The following is a 21,128-nucleotide window of genomic DNA, read 5'->3' on the forward strand; positions in this document are numbered from 1 at the left end:
GTCTTAGTGTCCTGACTGGCAGAACACAAAGGGTGCAAAAAAGTTGGTAAATATCTGAGCCTGCTAAAATTCTATTTATAAAAACACCACCACCACCAGAAATATACTGTTTAACGATCATAGTGCAACAATGACTGTGTAACGGAGTGTAACAAATTCTTACCATCTTGAAAAGCAGCATCAGCCACTTTAGCTTGTCCTCCCACATAACCCTGCCCACCAGTATGCATGTAGGCTTCTGATTGGTCAATTGGGATAGTAGGTGTGAGAACATTTTCATCATCACTCTGTGAATCTCTCTCTATAGAACCAGACTCTTCTGTTAGGGAGCCATCTAGGGACCAAAGGCATCAGCCATAAGTACCACAGAGAGCAAATCCTATGACATTGTATACAAACAAAAACAAACATGGGCTTACCTAGACGACCGACATGATTACCATGCAACCGTAGAACCGCAGACCTAGAGGAGATGTCAGGAGTCCAATCATTGTAAGTGCATCTTTGAAATTCTGCCTTCTCTTAACAGCATTACAGCAGCATTAGAAAACTTTCAAAATCCTGAGTACTTACGGAGCTGTTGATCCTTGCTCGGTGGCTTCAATGCCTCCAGAGGCCGAGGAGATGGTCTTTTCTAACAGGTTCTTCCATCTGTGGAAACATCGCTAAAGCCATCAGGTCCCAATTTCTACAACAGCACAATGTTGTTAAAATCATCTGAACATATGGGCATAGTATTCAAAGAAATACTTGCCATATTTCTGAGCTGATTTTGCGGAAAATTCAAATGGTTATCCATTCATGCACAATATCTACTTCACTTAAGGCTTGGTTTCTATACTTCTGGGTGCCTGGTTTGTCATTTAAACCATAAATGGCCCGACACCATAAATGTAATCACAATACAGACACAGCAGTGCTGACTGGTTGACCTTGATGACAAGATGGTGGGTCAGAGAGAGGAAAAAAAACAAACTCACGTGTTTTTCTCAGAGGAAGTCCCAGCCACCAGCTCGTATATCTGTCTCTCTGATGTACTGATCACATACAAGGCCTTGTTATCTGATAGAGAAGAGCAGGTTGTCAAACAATGTATTCAAAGTAACCCACATGCAATTTCTAACTGGCTTCTTAATTTTTTAAAAATAAAATAAAGACATAGTTATTCCAGACCCATTCATCTATTCTGGCTATTCATAGCTGTAAGAATAACTACAAATATACCTGTAGCCACAGATCTGACAAGAGATGAATCCAAGCGAACAACGGGGCAAAAGGTGGTTTTGAGGTGCGTGTTCCCACCCCAAACCCCACCCAGTGAGCGCGCTGGACATCGCAAGATCAAACGGTCACCTGGACCCCTTTGGAGTAGCACCAACAGGTCTGAGAGAAGCAGAGCATGAATGTCTGGAACACACACACACACACAGAGTGAGAATGGACCTGTCAAGTAATCATTTGCAAGAGGAAAAACAAAAATGTATGCAAGCTTGTACACAGATCACTGAAAGCATCCATTCACATTAAAAGTCCTTGAAACATGTGCATACACACGTATGAGCATACAGGCAGATGCAGGTGCACACACACACACACACACACACAGTTATTCAGACCATGTCATGTGTGAGGTAGCAGGGAACCAAATAACTCCAAGTCAGCATAGCACCATGCTCTCAATAGCTGCATTCCCCAGAGTGAACAGTGATTTGTTCAGCTGTGATGATCTCTTACCTATAGCTTTATCTTTACTAACTTTCCAAGTCAACGGTCCTTCGTGGATCATTTTCTTAGTGGTCAGGTCCAGATTCTACATAGAAAAAGAATATAGTTAATAATTCATACTCTGGATCAGGTGCTCCAAGACCAGAGAAGCTGTTTGGAAGGCAGATGGTGGATACATAGTAAGGCCGTACCTTGAACTGAGCAGCGACAGGACTGGCCTGCCTCTCCAGAGGGGACAAGTCTAGCCTGCGCTGATAACGGCTGAGCAGTCGCCGGTGCTCCGTCTCCCTGACGACCTCATTGACAGCTCGTAGTATCCCACGGCAGCACGCCTGTGCCCTCACCAATGTCTGCAGGTCTGGAGAACCAGCTGTTGTGGGGGCACATACTAGTGTTAATCCAGGAGAAAGGGTGTGTGTGCTTGCCTCCTTGGTAAACTGGTATGTGTGTGTATACTGAAGTGTTTTCATGGTTCAATACATTGTGTGTGAGTGTTTCTATACATGCCTTCTGTGTGTCTGATGATGTTATCCAGCAGCAAGGGGTATTTGGTGAGTCTCTGCATCTCAGACACTAGAAGGTCCTTTAATTGTAGTCGGCGGCAGTGAGGGCTGGCTTCACATTCCTAACACACACACACACACACACACGAATGAGCCAAGGACATCTAAGTCCAAATGTGGATTCTGTTGACTGCAACACCAATTTATACCTAAAACAGCATCACTAGAAGTTATGTGCTGCAATAAAAGTCAAATATAAAAGACTGGATAGTCTCCAATTCAAAGTATGGGTCAACCAATTCACAACCCAGCCCACTAACAAATATGGCAGAAGCTCTAGTGTTTGTAGGTTTGTCCAAAGGCTTTATACCTCTAAAAAGTGTTACCTGTATAAGGTGCGCGAAACGCGGGTCTTTGCATTTATTTTTAATGAGCTCCAGTGCCTGACTCTGCTGACTGCACAGGTGAGACACCTGCTCCTGGAACTCCTCTCCTGCAGCGTCTTCAAACTATCACGCACACACACAAACACATGAGCTACTGACATATCAAGTAAAGCAACAAGTATATCCCACACTACACAGAACAACCCCTTCATTTTAGACAGCACCAAAAGATGATGTGAACTAGAAAGGGAGTAACACTAGCCAGCTCTCACTCTAGACACCATGATGTCTCCGATGCCTTGAACTATAGAAGAGTCCCTCAGCCTCTTCATGGACTCACACAGATTCGCTGAAACACAAATGCAACACCACAAAACAGAATCTGTTTAAGCGAGCCAGTGTATATGTGGTTTGTTAGAAAGTTGTGTCAGTGGGCAACAGAACTCTACTTGTGTCATGAAGGCCACCGCAGAAACAACATGTACAGCCTCCAGTCCATACCTGCTCACAGTAATGGCATGGTGCCGATAGCTGATATTGTTCTGTCATTAAATTCTCAGTTTGGGTGGGTTTTACACTTCTTTAATCTTGATTATGATTTAGACACCAAGTAGGCTTCAGAAATTTAGGTTTGAAAACACACTAAGACAAATGGAGCGGATTTGCACGCACACACACACGCTCGCACACAGAGAGACTGACCATGAAGACTGTAGACCTGGGGCAGGTTGGGGAAGATACAGGAAAGTTCTTCGACGGTCAAAAGGTTCCTCATCTTCTGGAAGAACACCTGATCGAGAACCCTGAGAGTCCGCAAGTGAGATGCTTCCGTTGTGAACAGCTCTGAGGAAGAGGATATAGCAAAGTCACTACAATTTCTTACAAACGTTACACAATTCAGAATTCCACATTTTCATGAGTCAGGATAGAATTATCATATGTGCATAATAAATAGAATACTGTATGTTCAAAAGATTTAGTAGCTATTTAGTTTAAGTTAGATCAGTAAATAATTGTTTTCATTTTACATGTTAACTGTGTACTGGGAGTTGTCTTTTATAGTCAGTTGCTGTGCACCACATTTGCTGTTTTACCATATATGACAGCCTGCCGTTCGATCTCCCGGGAGCCGAGAGAGGCGAGTGTGTGCGGCTCCACTGTCTCCTGCCAGTTCTGACAGTGGACCGTGTCCTCTTCCAAAGGAGGTGCATCAGGCAACAACGCCAGTGGTGTATCCACACTCCTACAGGAAGGGAAGGAGGCATGGGGAAAGAGAGAAAGAGAGACAGAGCTTCAGCAGCAACTTACTAAGATAAATCAAGGTGATGGATATGGATGTTAAAGAACTGGACGGCAGGTGTGCATGTGTGCTCATTAGCATCAGACTAATGAGGTGTATATAGTTATAATTACATCTCAGTCATGCTCACGGATCTCTGCGTCCTGGTGCAAGGCGGTGACATACCTGTCCAGAGTAGATGCTGGAGGCCGGACATTCATGGCTCAGGAACCTCAGCAGCTCTTCCACTAGTGTGTCTACTGAAATATCTTGAATGTTGGATGATCTTTTTAGTGTTCGTTTCAGTATCTGTTCATTCAGCTGAAGAACACCTTTTCTGAACGGGTTATCAGACGCAACAATGGTCCTTAAAAATTCCACATTACCTATTATGATGTAATAAACCGAGGTGTGAGAGCTGCAGTAGTGATCTAAGCCAGTTAGCTAGCTAGCTATGTTCTTGTCCAGACACTTTAATGCCTCATGGCTGGTGCAATGACACAATATTCAACATTTCCCTCTGATTCTACTTTTAATTATGTGACATTAGCTAAGCAACTATAAAGCTACTCTTGTCCAAAAATGCTAGTGTCGTTAGACATATCAAAACGTATCAAACATAGCTTTAGCTAGGCTAGCTAATCAGACCTTCTATGAAACAATCACAACTTAGTAAATTCATAGTTGTTAATCACATTAAAGTGTTTTTTCTTTTTGTTGTTTAAAAAGAGTTACCTTGTTACCTTGCTAGCTAACAGTTAGCTAGTAACAATGCCTTCAAAAGTAGTTCTCCACTGATACAAGATACCTAAGAGAAGTTTGGCTCGGAATGTGACTGATTGAAAAACAAAAATACATCACAAATAGCGTTATGCAATAATACCTAAAGTGCATGCATCAAATACAAACAGTCCCCAATGCAAACCTCTTTTACAAGGCAGCTATTTAGCATCTGCTACTTCTGCAAAACAAACCCAGTCTTGCATGTTAGTGTTAGCTATCCAGCTAGCTAGGCATTGCTCCAGGACAGGTTTTAGTATAGCCAAAATAATTTGATTGCCTGTTAATTTTTTTAAAAAGTTGATGTAGAGATGTGACATTTTACTAAGCGTGCCCTGATAAAAAGCTAATAAAATAGCTAAGGGCCAGATTCTGTTATATCATTAGTTAGTGTCATGTCCGTTGATGCAGGAAAGAAGAGACAGGAAACAGTGTGTTACCCTGTGGCCTTTTATTAATGCAGAGCTCTGGAGATATCACTTCACAACACAGTGCGAGTGAGATCTAAAGCATAACTTTGCAACAGACAGACATATTTCTCTCGCCTTGTGCCACTTCTGCTTTTGTGTTTTTCCATCTCAGCCGTCACCTCTGTTTGACCGTCTCGTACACATGTCTTCTTGCATAATCACACATATGCACGTCTAGGGCATTTCCTGTTATGTCTGGACATACAGTAATTATTTTATTTATTCAAGCATTAGTCCTATTCCATTCTGCACATTATTCTCTACTAGTGTAAGCTTAGCATTCATTTAATTTCTGAAACTCCACAATTCCCCCTTTTGATCTCTACAAAGAGATCACCAATCACACTCCTTTATTCTGGCATCTCCTGTCTCTACGTCCCTTTCCCCCTGTATCAGTGGCATCATCGTGGTACCCTCATGCACATCTTTCCTTTCTATCATAGCTGAAATTAGTCTAACCATTAACGCCCTAATACATGGAATACAGCAGCACCCGCATGTCACAGCAATTCCCGTGAATGTGGCTAATGAAACCATCAATGACACAATTAAGTCTTTCCACTGACCGAACCGGCTCACCATTCAGGATTCCAACTGGTTGTTTATGCCTGAATTCTCATGCATTTCCTCTGATAGGGTCTTCAAACCATCCAATGCTCTACTAACCGACCCATCCGGAGCGGTATTATTAGCAATGAATGTACAACACACATCCTCAAGCATAGCGCAGACACCCCCCTTTTCCGCCAACAACATGTCTAATGCCATACGATTTTGCACCGCCATCAGTGAGGTTGGTCCCAGCTGATCTCTAAGTCCTTCCACTGCATCCCTAGTCAGGTTGGCTAGCCTGAGGACATTATAATGTACATAGTTAATCCGATCCACATTTTTATTTGGAGTAATGGGGAATAATGCAGAAAGTATCGGAATATTCTCAAATCCCCCTGCTATCTGGTCTACTAACTTATATCTGTCCGGAACTCCGCGAGGTATTCCTATTGCATCTATGTATGTGGGGGTATTCCTTGTTAAATCAAAATGGTATGCCTCTCGCTACTGTCTTGCTGCATCAGTTACCGGGTCCCTGTGTAGTTTTTTGCCTATCAGTAATAAAGGAGCTGCTAACCTGACCATGGCGCATGTCGCCTCCGAATTCTCTGGCATGTTAACAACCAAAGTCATCCTTCCACAATAATCATACAATCCTGCTCGTGCCCATGAACCCACAGACTCGTTCCCAGTGACCGTGCGGTTACACCATTCCGCCGGGATGTGCGCCAAGCGTACTTGAGGTGTGCTTGAACTTCTAACGAAGCACGTGTAGTTCCCCTCCCCCTTTTCGGGTGAAAATAGTCCTGTCCTGGTTCTGTTACTGATGGGGGGGAAAATAACGCTCAAAGTGTCACAATTCTTAGGGTTTCTTTCCTTAGTCAGGCCAATCATGCACACATAACCCTTGGGGTCTTTTTGTGGGAATAGGGGTGCCGGGATGGTTATAAGTCTGGGTCTTGCGGCTGCACATGCTACACATCCACCAATCTCTACCCCCATTCTTCTTCACCGTCTTGTTGTTAATGTTTTAATCCTTTCCTACTGCCATGCTATTATTTAACCCAAGCGTGACCAAACTGTAAATGGAAACACACAACACAATACACCAACAAATAATCAAACAACACAATTGTCCAGAAGTCATCACTGGTGTTCTGTTCTTCTTACTTCGGGGTCTAAGGGTGGACTACCTTGACCCTTTTGCTCCCGGGGATTATTCTGCCCCTTCCGGGTCAGGTGAGTTAGGTGATGTTTCAGCAAGGTCCCTCGCTGTCTCTTGCAGACTCCTCTGCGGTGACTCTGCGGCGGCGCACTGGCTCAGATGAAACCACGTTTCCCCTTTACCCTTCAGGCGTACGGCGTGGCTGGTTCTTTCTGTCACCTGGAATGGACCTGTCCACCTCGGCTCACTCCATTTTCTCTTGATGACTCTCAGCAGCCCCCAGTCCGTAACGGGTATCGTCTGTGTTTGTCTGCTCCCCGTTCGGTCCCCCTCCTGCGTGGAGAAAGCTGAAACGATACTTTGCAATTCATTAAAGTATGATGTGTGTGTGAGATGTTTTTCTTTTCTCATTTATTGTTAAGGGTCCCTGGGGTCCTGGAAATCCTCAACCTGTCTGCAATTCAAAAGGGGTAAAACCAGTTGTTGCATTTACTGAACATCTAATTTGCATTAATGCCAAAGGTAAGGCATCAACCCAATTTAATTTTGTCTGTGCACAGATTTTGGCCACTTTGTTTTTCGCATTTAGATTCATCCTTTCCACCTTACCTTGAGACTGAGGATGATACACTGCCCCAAATGAATGTTTCAGACCCAGCATTTTCTCTAACTCCTGCAAATTGCGCGCTGTAAAATGAGTGCCATTATCTGATCTCACCTTTCTCTGAAACCCATGGTGAGGAATGTACTGGTTCACCAGGAACTTTACCACTGAAGCACTGTCTTCCCGTTTTGTTGGCCACGCTTCCGGCCACCCTGTGTAGTTGTCTACGCACATCAATTCTTACCTGTCACTGTTAAAGCTGGAGACTATGTACTGGTGAAGGTGAGCTCTTACTTCAGTTTGCTACTCCTACATGTATATCTGTCTGTGTTGAGACTAAAACAGGAGCATGTTTTTACACACACACACACACACACACACACACACACACACACACACACACACACAGATATATATGAGCTGTATGTGTGGAATATTTATTCTGGTAAGCCTGGTCTGTGATATGTAATATACATGGCTGTGAAATATACTGTACAGTTGTGGCTACATTTCCATGATTATTGGTGACTACTCTCTCCTTTAGAGATTACCTCAGCCAGCTCTCAGAGTCTGCAAGGCCACGCCTTCAGCCACGCCTCCCTGAGTGATGGACACCCCAGACGCCTATTGATGCACAGGCAGCTGCATATTAGCCTGTAGGTTCCACCTTCTTAGTATCAGGACTGGGTGGGAGTGTGTGTCACAGACCTATAGGTCTTCCCAGCTCCAGCTCTTGGAAGCCAGTATGCTCAGTGAGGAGTGTTCACTGCCTCAGTCACCCTGTCTCCTCATTATCAAGCTCATTATGAGGTGATTCAGGCATGGTGAGGCAGAAAACCCCTGAAAATATGCAGGGAAGTTTCCTCAGAACTTGAGCTCAGTGTTCCTGAAGTGCAGTTTGAAATGAAATAAGGCTTTTCATTTTTTCATTCATTCATTTATTCAGAATCATGTCTGACTCATGTATGACTCGTGTTAAAGGAAAGTTTTAACACAGATTTTGTCTGGGTACACACTTTGCAAACTTCAAACTGCATGATTAGCAGACAGTATTGTAGCTATTCAAGTTTATGATCAATAATGTAAGGTAAGTGTGTGTTAACTCTGGGTGGGTCAGGGTGTATTCTCCCCTAAACATACTTCTGACATAATGATTTGTTTAAACACTACAATTCTCTATATCCTAATAATTACTGCCACTTTTTAATAACCTGCAATACACTGTAAATACAGCATTTGTAAGCTTTAAATTTACAAACATGAACAATCATACTATAGCAAATACATGATACTCATACCTGTGACAGTGTTTTGAACAGACATTTGCTGCCACACCTGCTATTTTAGCAGGCTAAATAATCTGCCTTCTGAAATGCTAATATGCTTAATTTCATGCAAGTGCTAGTGTTCCTATTTGCTTGCTGATGTGCATGGAAGCGCCATATTATTATCATTATTATTATTATTATTATTACTATTATTATTATTATTATTATTATTATTATTATTATTGAGTCACACTGCTATCAAGTTAGCTGGTTGCTCTTAGCTAGTAGTGTGAACAGGACAGGGGACTCGGGGAAGACCCAAAGGGTGAGGTTTGTGTGTGTACATTCACAAGTACTGGTGCACAGCCACTGACATACATAAACACTGCTATCTGGATCTGGAATTTTTAACATTAATGTACAGACTATTCTTTCTCCTTAAAAAATTCATTATGGTAATAATTATGGCAGTGTATGTTCCCCTGCAAACAAATGCTAGGCTGCAGGCTGCATGATGCTACAATCAACCAGCTGATGGCAAATCCAGACAGTGTTGTTATTGTGGCAAGAGACTTATTGTAAATGCATTGCCATTAATTGAGAGTCATTTTAAAAGATATTTACTCTCCCACTGCGCATACTCCCGTTTTCATAAATTGGCAAATATACATGTTGCTGCTTGTCACACAAACTTTTGTTGTACACAAGTAATAATGAGAAAAGGACTCATCATATGTTTTATGATATAGCTAAAGCTATGCATTTATCAAGAGGATTTAACACATTACAGAACACATCTAGTTAATCCTTTCAATGATTGACCCAAGGGCAGATAGCAATTATTTAATTATTACTATGTTTTAATTTAATAATAAAAATGACCATATTAACCTTTTTGCTTTGTATTTGTTTATATTCAGCTGCCTTTATAATGACAATTATTTATGACAATGACAATTTACAATACATTATCAGTGAGTGGTATAATTAAAGTAAAAATCATTGTTAAATAAGTCTCATTCTTGTCTCAGATTCAAACACTACAAAATCTTGGTCTTTGCTTGATTGATTTTTTTAATGGTCCTGACTACAACACTATCCTTTGATAAGCTTGGAAGTTGTACACTACTGTGAGAGGAAGTTACATTCAGCTATGAAAGAACCAACAATCAAATAATATACACAGATTAAGATGGTCATTAAAGATCCCAAACTAAGATTAATGCACTAATTAATAAACTACAACTTGTTTGCAGGAGTTCATCAGTGTTTTATCATTGGCATAGGTAAAGGGGTTTTCAGGCACAAGTTAAAAAAGGCACAAGTTGTCAAAGCATAAGAATAATGACCATAATGATCATAAGAAAGCCTTTCTGAGCCAAAGATCTGAATTAACAAGGAATAACAGGAGCACTTGCAAAACTGTGCCTAAGTGTATCCAGAAAGCACTCTTGGGCTTTTGTAGGAAAAAAAGGTTACACAAAGGTTACACTGATAAAACAGTTAAATCTGAACGAAGAATCAAGACCCAGGAGCTGTAAAAGAATAAGTTAATCTCTGCATTGCTCTCTATATAGGGGGAGTTTTACAACATTGGAGTGCACAAGAAACCCGCTTTTGCCCCGACACCATTTTCACTGCCACCTGATGAAAGCAACATGCTGTATATGGGCATCTCTGCCTTCACTGCCAACTCAGCAGGCTTTGTGTAGAAAAATGCAGGAGCACTCACACTCAGAATCACAGATGACATGGTGAGTTTAAACCACTCCTTGCCATCACTGAGGGAAAGGTGTGGATGTGGTTACCTTACAAGACCAGGCTATTTAGTTAGAAGACTGATAAAGAAGACTGATAACTTTATACTGTTCTCCCAGTGCACATTAATAATCCCTTAATAGTGTAATAAATGAATGGACAAATAAATGATCAACAGTCCCTGAAAATGAAACAAACGTTTATCCTTCCAGATTCCCAGAGCCTCTCCATATCGTCTGAACACCAAGACATTTGAAGCCTTAATTCCGCAGGTATAAGAGATCACTTTCTGTATTCATCACACAAGCATGCAGAAACTGCTGATTTTATATTCTCACATAGGTTTCCTAACACAGTAGACTTTGAATCTTAAAGGAATAATAAGGTTTAAAGAGTAACAAATAATATGATCTCATTAGCAACACAACCATATTTAGATGAAGAATTTCCGAAAAGAACAACATTTCACATGATGCTTGGATGAAATGTGTTGAAAACACTGAGTTCTTTTGCTTTTGGTGCTAAAGGCACTTGCAAGTACACCTTACACAGATTGATGGTGGTAGTATAGTTGGCATTCAGTTAAATCAATTAAACTTTGGACAGGGGTAGATTTGTCCTTCATACTGTTATTCAGCACAGGTAATAGCCATTTTGGGACTTTGTATCACTTTTGGGAGGCTGCCGTGTTCTCCTTAAAGTACCCAGGTTGAAGAGTGCTGGGCCCAGGAGTATTATCACCTGCTCCTGCATTTCTGCCGATGAAATAGTGAGACGGATCCACATCCTGCCTGCTTATTGGGGACGTACTGTTCTAGCAGCTCTTCCTCATCTGTCCATGCTCATACCATGGGTTGCTGTACTGTTTCCATGCTTATGTGGTACTCTTTCCGCAGGATGCTATGGAACTTTTGGTGCTCCCTGCTCCTCTCTGGCATTTGTAGCTTGACCTTCCTGGTGATTTTTTTGCAGTCCACGTCACTTTGCCAGGAGCTTCCTTTTGCTGATTAGCAGAAGCAGGAATACCTCCTGTCCTGCCAGGCTTTTGCAGTCATATTAGGCACATTGACTGCTCCGCTCTTACCTGCTTTCTATATCTTATGTTTGGGCTACTTGTGGAAGTGACATGAAAGCAGTGTTATGTTTATGTTAGTGTGGAGTTTGATATCTTGTGGAATTTCCACCACGCTGTTAGTATCATGGCCACCCACAAATTGTTGATCATGAATGTTCTTTAATTGATTTGACTGATAAATGGTAAGTCTGACTTTTAGATCATATAGAACACCACAGACAACTGTTTGGCACATCACTGTTAAACCTCCTGATTGCAACCCGGGGCATCGTGAACTGTACAACATGACCCTCAGACAATGATCTCTGAGTGAATGTGATAAACATAATCATCTTCATATCATCACTTTCTCTACAAGTTCAGTGGAAGAGACGTCAGTGAAAGGGAGTTTTAATACCCTATCCATTTTTAACTTTAATAAAAACACAGACGGAAAAATTCCAGAAAGTGAGACAGAGAAAGGAAACTAGACTTTAAAATGGTGCTGCCCTCTTGACTTACAACTGTAGATTATTGAAATTATTACAAATGTCTGACTTCCAAAAGGGATTGTGTCAGTGTTTCACTACTCAGTATTGCATTTGGTAGACAGTATAAACAAGCAGACTATGGTTAAAAAAAACAGAAATAAAGCAAACACCAATATAATCTTGAACCACCTAGTGCCAGGAAACATTAGATTACTGGAACAAAATCAGACAACTAGCAGAACAACTTTTTAACCAATGATGCAGATGCACTTTTAGTGGATTTATTTATCTGTATTTCAATCCACTAAAGTTTTTCATTTGATCTAACATTACATTTAAGACCGACGTCCTGTTACGTCTCACAGAAGATTCCACTGATCAAGCTGCTACTTACCCATCCTGGTCCTGGAGTACCTTTGCTCTGTACACTTTAGTGATGTCTTTGCTACCAACAAGCCTATTTTAATCCATCAGATAGTAACCAAACGCTCCTTTGCTGCAGAGCACAGAAATCATTCAAATTTGCAGTCAACAGATACATCTGGGCCAGATTTTGGATCAGTGGACTAGGCTGGAACTGCACATATACTGTATATGCAAAATTCAAAATACGGGGAGTGGTTGGTCTCTTTTGCAATCAAATCTGAATACTATGGAATTCGTTTCACATTTGTTTAATTTGACAGATTTTAAATGGATAATGGACATCACTAGACAAAAAGGAATAAACAACTATATGAAAAGGAACAAAACCAAAAACAAAGGAAGACTTTAACACACTTGCCCAAACAAGCACTAAATCTGACAAAAATAGATCAACCAATGACATAGCTGTGAAGGAACATATTAGCCATTGTTTTCTTGTCATCAACAGTAATTTTAACTGATTGTTAACATACTGTTCAAGTCTTCAACTGATTTGCTCCCTACATACGAATGGGTACAAATATGGTTCATTACCCACCTGCACAAATTGCTTCTGACATACTGGGCAGCTACAGGGTTCTTCTCGCGTGTGGATTCTGACATACTGGGCAGCTATGGGCTTCTTCAGTTGTGTGGATTGTCTTCTGCTCCTCCATGTGGCCTGTTTCACCAAAGCCCTTCCTGCAGTATTTGCAGCACTATGGCAAGCGGACACCCTTGTGTGAGCGTTTAGGTGCTTCTCAAGAGTCTGGGCAAGTTTGAAACACCTGCCCCAAACATCACTGACATTATTTCTTGTAGGTGATTAGCCACGTGTCTCTCTAGCCACAAGTACTTTTTGATTTATTTGTTTTTTTTTAAATAGGTAATTTTATATATAATGGCAACAAATGACATTTTGAGTTTTATGACAAAACGTGCAAACAAGCTGGCCTGAGAGGTGTGTAGCGGGATATGACTCAGTGCGTCTCTGGTGCTGCTTTTGATGAGTACAGTGTCATGAGTGTGTCTGTCCAGCGGTGCAAAGAGGGGATACAGCAAGGCATGGCATGGTGTTTATTCATTCGTTTGCATAGAAAATGACGCCTTTTCACATTGTGGAAGTACAAATATGGCGGTCTTTTTTGTGCGGCGTAGTAATGACATATGTTGTGGAATTTTGAACAAACAGCAAGTCAGACGTGATTAAGAGAGTAATTTAATAAGAAAAAGAATAAAATAAATGTTTGGCTCTCCTCAGGTAGGGAGCCCCGAGTATACAAAACCGTGGCTAGTTATACTACTCCTGTGCTGTCTTTAACCAATCATCTTTTCTTAAGCAGCTCTTCTTTCCTTTGTTGCTGTGGCTATAAGCCAATCAGCTCTCAGCTTGGTTTTTTCCACAAACCAACCCAAACTGACTCCAAACAGTGTGGGTTGTGTGTCAAGTTGACCTTGATGTTAACAGTTCCTGATACATGTTCAACTTAATCAGCAACAGGCGGATACAAATGTGCAAACAGCATTATTAATTTAAGAACAAAAGGATCAGTGTGATTTTATATGAATCACATAATACATAGTTTCGTATCATTTTCCATCACACGTAAAAACAGAGTCTCACCGTATTGTCGGGCAGGAGGATCTGGACTCATTTATTACTTAATATCTTCCCCCATCTAGCGGTCATTAGAGGTTAGTCTTGAATTGATTTCTGTCGTGCAATATTTTAGATATAAATGTTTACATTTTCTATTACAGAACACGGCAAAGTATAGTCAACCAGTTCTAACCTTTTGAGAAAAACTTTAACTTCAAAGTAGGTGAATCTATTTACTTAGATTGAACCAATCGGATCACAGTTTATTTACATAACATCAATGCTTTGAGTGCTTTAGATATAAGGACATCATGGCGATCTTTCTGCTCACACCTCAGTCAGTCTATAATTCTGTACTATGTGTTTCTATAGCTTCCAACTTTCACGAGTTTCTTGAATCTGTGGAGAAAAGTGCAGACTCAGGTACTTTCTTATTTGTGAACTTTTATACATTTTATGTAATTTATTTATCATCTATAATGTTTTATTACTTTTCATTTATAGATATAAGGACACAAAAACAGTTCATATACTCAATGAATTGTTACAAGATAATCTTTTCTAGAGAATGTTTACCATTTGTTAAAAGACTGATTTATTTCTAAAAGTTTATGCAGTGTGTTAATTTGTCACATGGAGGCAGAAGGGGTGAATCTGATATACCCCTCTTCCATCATCAACTATTCATCGAGTCCTCCAGTAGAGCTTGTACAACCAAAGAAACGCATACAGCGGTCACCGGCGGTTCTAAGTTACATCTAAAGAGGTCTAGGCCTATACACACTGTTCCACCTGAGGTAATAAAATGTTTTGGGGTAAAGGTATTTTCATGAGGCGATCTGTGATCTAATTATAATAGGCTTTGAAGCTCTCTGCAACAGGTGCAGAGTGGTGCAAGACTGTGTTTGAAAGCATAAAGAGGAATAATGTTTCTGGGGTATCTTAAGGCCTTTTTGGGTCTGTAAGTGCAGAGCAGAGGCTCTGATGCAGGTGGTTTCAAGGCCTCTGTGGAAGTCTACGGCAGATGACTCTGGACTGTTCCCGTGAGAAATAGCTTCCTAAGTATTGGGAAAGATCCTGGCTTTTAAAAGACGTGAAAGCCTCTTCGAGAGTTCTGTGGCTAAGCAAGGTTCATTATCTTACCATAAGAGCAGGGTGATACTGACCTGCAACATCATCTTGCAGGTGTTTGATGGTATGAGTTGAGATCATCTTTGTTAAAAACAAAAAAAACAACAACAAAAAAAAAAAACAGGAAAATCTTCCAATAGGATATACTGGGGTCAAGCTTCAATTTGTACAATGATAGATCTCAATTTGCATATATTGAATAATGTATGGTTGAACACAGTGGTGGAGATTTCAAACACCAGTATGTAGAGAAGGTGTGGCAATCACATAATCAGTTGTGAAAACTGGATAAAAATGTGTGTTCCTTGTGTGATTATTAGACATATTCTGGACTATGCCTCGTTTGTATGTAACGCTGAGCTCAAAATAAATAATGGACCTACTACTCTCTTCAATTAATTCTTGAGTCTGCATCTTTATTTTCTGTTTAAAGAGGACTTAATAAAATTACTGGAATGTGGGCAATATCTAGTAACACAGTGCCGAGTCTGCTAAACGTAGATCCCAGCCTTTTATATGGCCTCTTCCCTTTAATTCTACTGACTATAATTAATGTAAACCTTGTCGATTCTGGTGTTTGCTGTATAGAGGTAGCGAAAACTTTGCTAAAACAATGAAAAATATGCATCCTGTGAAAAGTTTATTGAACAATATAACATTGTTCCTTACCCAGAGCCATAACACGTCATTGATGGAAATCACACTGATGTGAGGGCGGTATGAGCCAACTCAACTGTATTTCCTGATTGTTTTATTCTGCAGGAGGATGTGGTCCAAATATTTTAAAAATCACAGGTTTGTTTAAGAGGACATAGTCGAACAGTTTGGGCTTACTGTTATTTTAATACTAGTGGTAACTATTAGTAAATACAACAATCTGACCATCCTCATACTGCATTGAGGGGTGATGGGGTGATGGTACCAGATGATGTTTAGGTATGTGGTTATGTTAATTTATTTTTGTTCCTTTATATTCACATATTTTGCAAGTGCGTATGTTATTGAGTTTAAAACCATCCATATATTAAGCAATTATAGAAAATACAGAAACTGCATGAGACTTCTCTTGACTTGCTAGAAGTTCAGACTGTAGCAAGCTTAGCATTAGTAAATGGAATAGGTGTCATTTTAAGGATTCATTTAAAGTATTCATGAGGTATTTCTCCTAACATCGATGTATCGACAGTACCAATAAAATAAATAGCATAACAAGAATTACAGGTGTATAATAGTGTAGTTACCCACAATGGTTGAAGTGTTTGAAAAGAGTTGTATAAAAGAATAGTTGGTTGGTTCGTGGCATAAAGTCATGAAACGGTGAAATGAGGTCATAAAAAGAGTGTTTACAGGGGAAAGTGCTTTAACATTGAATTAGACAAACTAATAACATAAAACAAGGGAGTTTAGAGATTCTGTGTCCTTTCGTAATGATTTGTGCATATGGCAGGCTGCTGCAAAGGATCCTGGGTAAGCTTCAGCAGACCTCAGTGTAAGATATATTAATAATATTAATCATAATAATACTATTCAGAGGTTACTTGACTAGTAATCAGAATGTTGCTAGTTCAAGCCCTACCACTGCCAAGTTACCACTGCTGGGTCCCTGAACAGCAATGAATCCTCAATTGTATTATTAATACAATCCAATACACATGCCTAATGCTCAGCTGTCAACTGCAAAAACTGACATTCTGAGCATTCGAACAGTAAGAGGAACAAAAAGAAAGGAGTCACCGACTGTACACGTGTCAATCATTTAGCCTTTTTACATGTTGTTTTAGTTTACTGTAATCAAGGCCTGAAACTGGAGTCTATGGACCAGGCAAAAATATTTCAATTTTTAATGCGTTTTTATTTTTTCAGTTTCAATGTTTCAATGAGACTCAGGAGACTCCAGCATAAGCAGAAGCTCCAAGTTGTCGATCTCCAGGAGCAAACCCGTCCCTGCAAGGTTGGGGTGCATGTTCTGGATCACGGGAAACAGACCATCGATCACCCAACATCTGCTTCTGCTCCTGCGGAGGTTCCAGATCCAGCACGGAGGCAGTGAGAGGTTCCTGGCCCAGAGATTGGTCTGCAGCGGGCCTGATGGTACTCGGCATGTATTGGAAATGCTGTGGCTGAATGCTGTGCGTAGCCCAGCGGGTGCTGGGGTGGAGCTGTGCCAGTTGCCTGCTCGGGTAGCAGGTAGCCCAGTTCTGAGCCTGTGGAATGGCCATCATGAAGTAGCCGGAGGGCGGGGCGGGCTGGTAGGGGTTGAGCACTGGGTTGCGCACGGCACTCACGCTGGCCATGCGCTGCATGTACTGGTGGGTGAGGTGGGCCTGCCGCTCCTCCTTGCGCTGCGCCAGGGCCACGTACAGCGGCTTGGTGCCTACGATGCACCCGTTCATCTCCTTCATTGCCTCGGTGGCCTCCTCCGGCGAGGAGAAACACACAAAGCTGAACCCTTTGGAGCGGCCGCCCTCCGTCATCACCTTGGCACTCGTGATTGTCCCGAATAGAGAGAACTCTTTACGCAGACGCTCGTCGTCCAGACTGTCGTCTAGGTTTTTAACGTACAGGTTCACTCCCTGGTAGCGAGTCGTGCCGTCCTGCTTCATCTGCTCAAACTTGCGTTTGAGCTCTGTCTGCCTCTCGCCTTTCTTCTGGGCACGAGCCACATACAGCTGCTTCCCATTCAACTTCTTCCCGTTCATCTCATCCACAGCCCTTTTGGCATCCTCTTGCCTCTCGAAGCTCACAAAGCCAAAGCCCTTGGACTTGCCGCTCTCGTCTGTCATGACGCGAAGGCTCAGCGTTGGGCCGAACTTGCTGAAGATCTCATTTAGCTTGTTGTCGTCCATGTCCTCCCAAGTATGAGATATTATTTCCATCAGGCTCAGGACCATCTCTTTAGGATAAGGTCAAGAGAAATCTCTTGGAATGTGGTGTTAACAGGTTCCAACTGGTGTGGGTGTTTTATATTACTTTGCATATATTGACAAATGTATGGTTTGGATGCAATGGACGTGAAGACAAATGCAAATATGTAAAGGAATGTGGGGTGAATACATAACCACTACTGAAAAATGTATGAAAATGTGGGTTCTCTGATTTTTAGACATTCTCCAGAGGGTGCCTCAATAATGCGTGTTAATGTTAACCTACAATAAAGTACGTGCACAGTTATGCTCTTTAACCAATTCTGAAGTCTGCATTTTTATTTAATATTTGAATTGAACTTTAAAACTAGCCGACTGGGCACCTAGGAACCACATACTGTTGCTATGTGCAGAGATGTGGGCTTGCAGCCCATTGTTGGGCAGAGTCCATCGCACTGCTCCAATAGACCTGCTCTGACTGCTACTTTCCCACGTCGGCAGTCGAAGTCGTTTCTCCTTCACAATGCTTTTCACCTGGTTGGCCACTTTCACCGTCTCAGTAGACAAGCTAAAAGAAACTGTTGGCAGCCTCTCGTTGCTCCTGTAATATGACCGTCGCCAGACCAGAGAGTGGAACTGGATGGCAGTGTGGCACTTGCAGCTGCAGTTTGTTTGCTTCAAGATTTAATACGTGTAAGTGACCTTTGCTTCTCGTCCTGTCTTTACTGGTTTGTTAATAAGGTCATTTGAAATTGTGTTGTACATAAAGGAATATTACAGAATTATTCTCTATTTTAAGCTACACTGTGGGGTTTTGTTTTTTTGATCTTTACATTTATATTAATGCAACCCAATACACTTATCTAATGATCAGCTATGACCTGTAAGAACTGACAATCTGAACATTCAAACTTTAAGAGGAATAAAAACAAAAAAATGATCAGCTGTTCATGTCAAAATCTGTAATATGTAATAGAAATAACTGTAATATGTTCAATATAACTGTAATATGTTCAATTACCACCATGTAACATATAACTGTAAATATGTCAATTGCAAGATGGGACTGTACATTCTGTACATACATATATAAATATCCATATATACATTGTACATATAAACATTATATATATATATATATATATATATATATATATATATATATATATATATATATATATATATATATATATATTGTACATGCACTATTAATATATTTTTGTATATATATAGAATATATTTCTCTATGCACCCCTGTTTTTCTTTTTCCTCAGATTGGACAGAGCACTCAACCATTTCACTGTGAGTTATACTGTGTATGACTATGTATGCGACAAATAAACCAAACTTGAAATGATTTTACCTTTTTCTGTCGTTTTCATTTTAAGCTTAGAATAACCAAGGCCTGGACTTTGAAAGGTGGTTTTGAATCCAGGTCAGCTAGGTGAGGACACCAATAGCTTACTGGGTAAGCAGCCACACTCTAACAATGGTGGGCTCGTGTGCAGAACAGTTAGAGCTTGGATCAAGCAAAACAAGAGGAAAAAACGAAACACCTCGGTGAGCGTGGAAAAGGGGAGAACAAAGAACGCCACGGAAAGAAATGGCAACCCCGATGCACTGGGGAAAACTCGAACTAAAAGCTCCCAAACAAAACCAGAAAACGGGGAGAAACTTGAATGGCTAAGGGAAGCCTCAGGAGAGAGACAGACTCGAGAGGGGAAAACTGGAGAAGGGAGGGGACGTGTAAAAACACTGACACCCTCGCAGAACAGAAAAGAGGCATAGCACAAGGGCTCACAGACCTCAATACCCAGAGTTACCGGCTAGGAGCTTGGCTCAAAACTTTATCAAAAACCCAGCACTGAATGATTGGGTCACTGGGCTTATATAAGGTCTAGCCCAGCTGTTGGGTGTTGATCCTGATCAGTGGCGTGGTTGACTCGACGCCTCCCTCTGGTCGAGGGGGCCTCGGCCTGGTGCCAACCCTTACAGGCTTGATGTCTACAGACATGGCAAAAATATTTCAATGTTCAATGCATTTCAGTTTCAATGTTTATTTTTTTCAGTTAAAATGTTATTTTTTTTTACTGCTTATTCTTCCATTAGACAGCCAGAAGCGCAGCACTGGTTAAAGTTTTTGAGCGGCTTCCTGCGCGCACTGGTCCTGGAGCACAGCGACTGCCTCATCCACCTTAGGGTGCAGAGACTCAGGAGACTCCAGCATATGCAGTAGCTCCGAGTTGTCCAGTTCCAGGAACAGACCCGTGATCTTCCCTGCAAGGGTGGGCTGCATGTTCTGGATCAGGGGAAACAGACGCTCACCCAGTATCTGCTTCTGCTCCTGTGGAGGTGCAGCAGCCAGCATGGAGGCACTGAGAGGTTCCTGACCCTGCACATGGACCGCAGCCAGCTGCACGGGCACCTGGAGCTCTGCCCCCAGGTGCTGCTGTGGGTTGAGAAACATAAATGTTTTATAATTGATTTGACTGATAAATGGTAAGTTCGACATTTATATCTAAGGGCTGTGTGCCCAGGTGTTGCTGTGGGCTGTGAACGCCTGAGGTGGTTTTGTACTGTGGTACTGCTCTCACCAGCGACGCCTTGTTGGCAGCTTCCGCGCTGGCCATCCCTGTCCCCGGAGCCTCAGATGCCATGGTCTGATAGGCCATCGTGCGTGGGACCTGGCAGGCGGTGGTTGGTCGGATGGCGCTGAAGGCCTGCGGGCAGGATGCGGCTGGACCGATGGCACTCGGCATATCCTGGACTTGCTGTGGGTGGACGCAATGCATGGCCCAGCAAGGGCTGGGGAGGAGTTGTGCCAGCTGGCTGCTTGCGCAGTAGGCAGGCCAGTTCTGAGCTTGTGGAATGGCTTCCATGTTGTAGCCGGAGGGCGGGGCAGGCTGGTAGGGGTTGAGCACGAGGTTGGGCAAGGCACTCACGCTGGCCGTGCGCTTCATGTACTTGTTGGAGAGGTGGGCCTGCCGCTCCTCCTTGCGCTGCGCCAGAGCCACGTACAGCGGCTTGGTGCCTACAACGCGCCCATTCATCTCCGTCATGGCCGTGGCGGCCTCCTCCGGCGAGGAGAAACAC

General features: G+C 42.0%; 1 long non-coding RNA gene across 1 annotated transcript; it reads right to left on the reverse strand.

Moving 5' to 3' along the window:
- Window positions 1-274: 274 nt before the first annotated feature.
- Window positions 275-607, reverse strand: LOC145655927 (uncharacterized). The gene is made up of 3 exons (XR_014121753.1): window positions 574-607; window positions 420-463; window positions 275-334 (listed from the first exon to the last, which is right to left on the reverse strand). It is a non-coding gene; the product is annotated as an uncharacterized LOC145655927 (long non-coding RNA).
- Window positions 608-21,128: the final 20,521 nt, after the last annotated feature.

Source organism: Electrophorus electricus, unplaced genomic scaffold, assembly GCF_041902795.1.
Source record: "Electrophorus electricus isolate QZ-2024a unplaced genomic scaffold, ASM4190279v1 Scaffold40, whole genome shotgun sequence".
NCBI classification, from domain to species: domain Eukaryota; kingdom Metazoa; phylum Chordata; class Actinopteri; order Gymnotiformes; family Gymnotidae; genus Electrophorus; species Electrophorus electricus.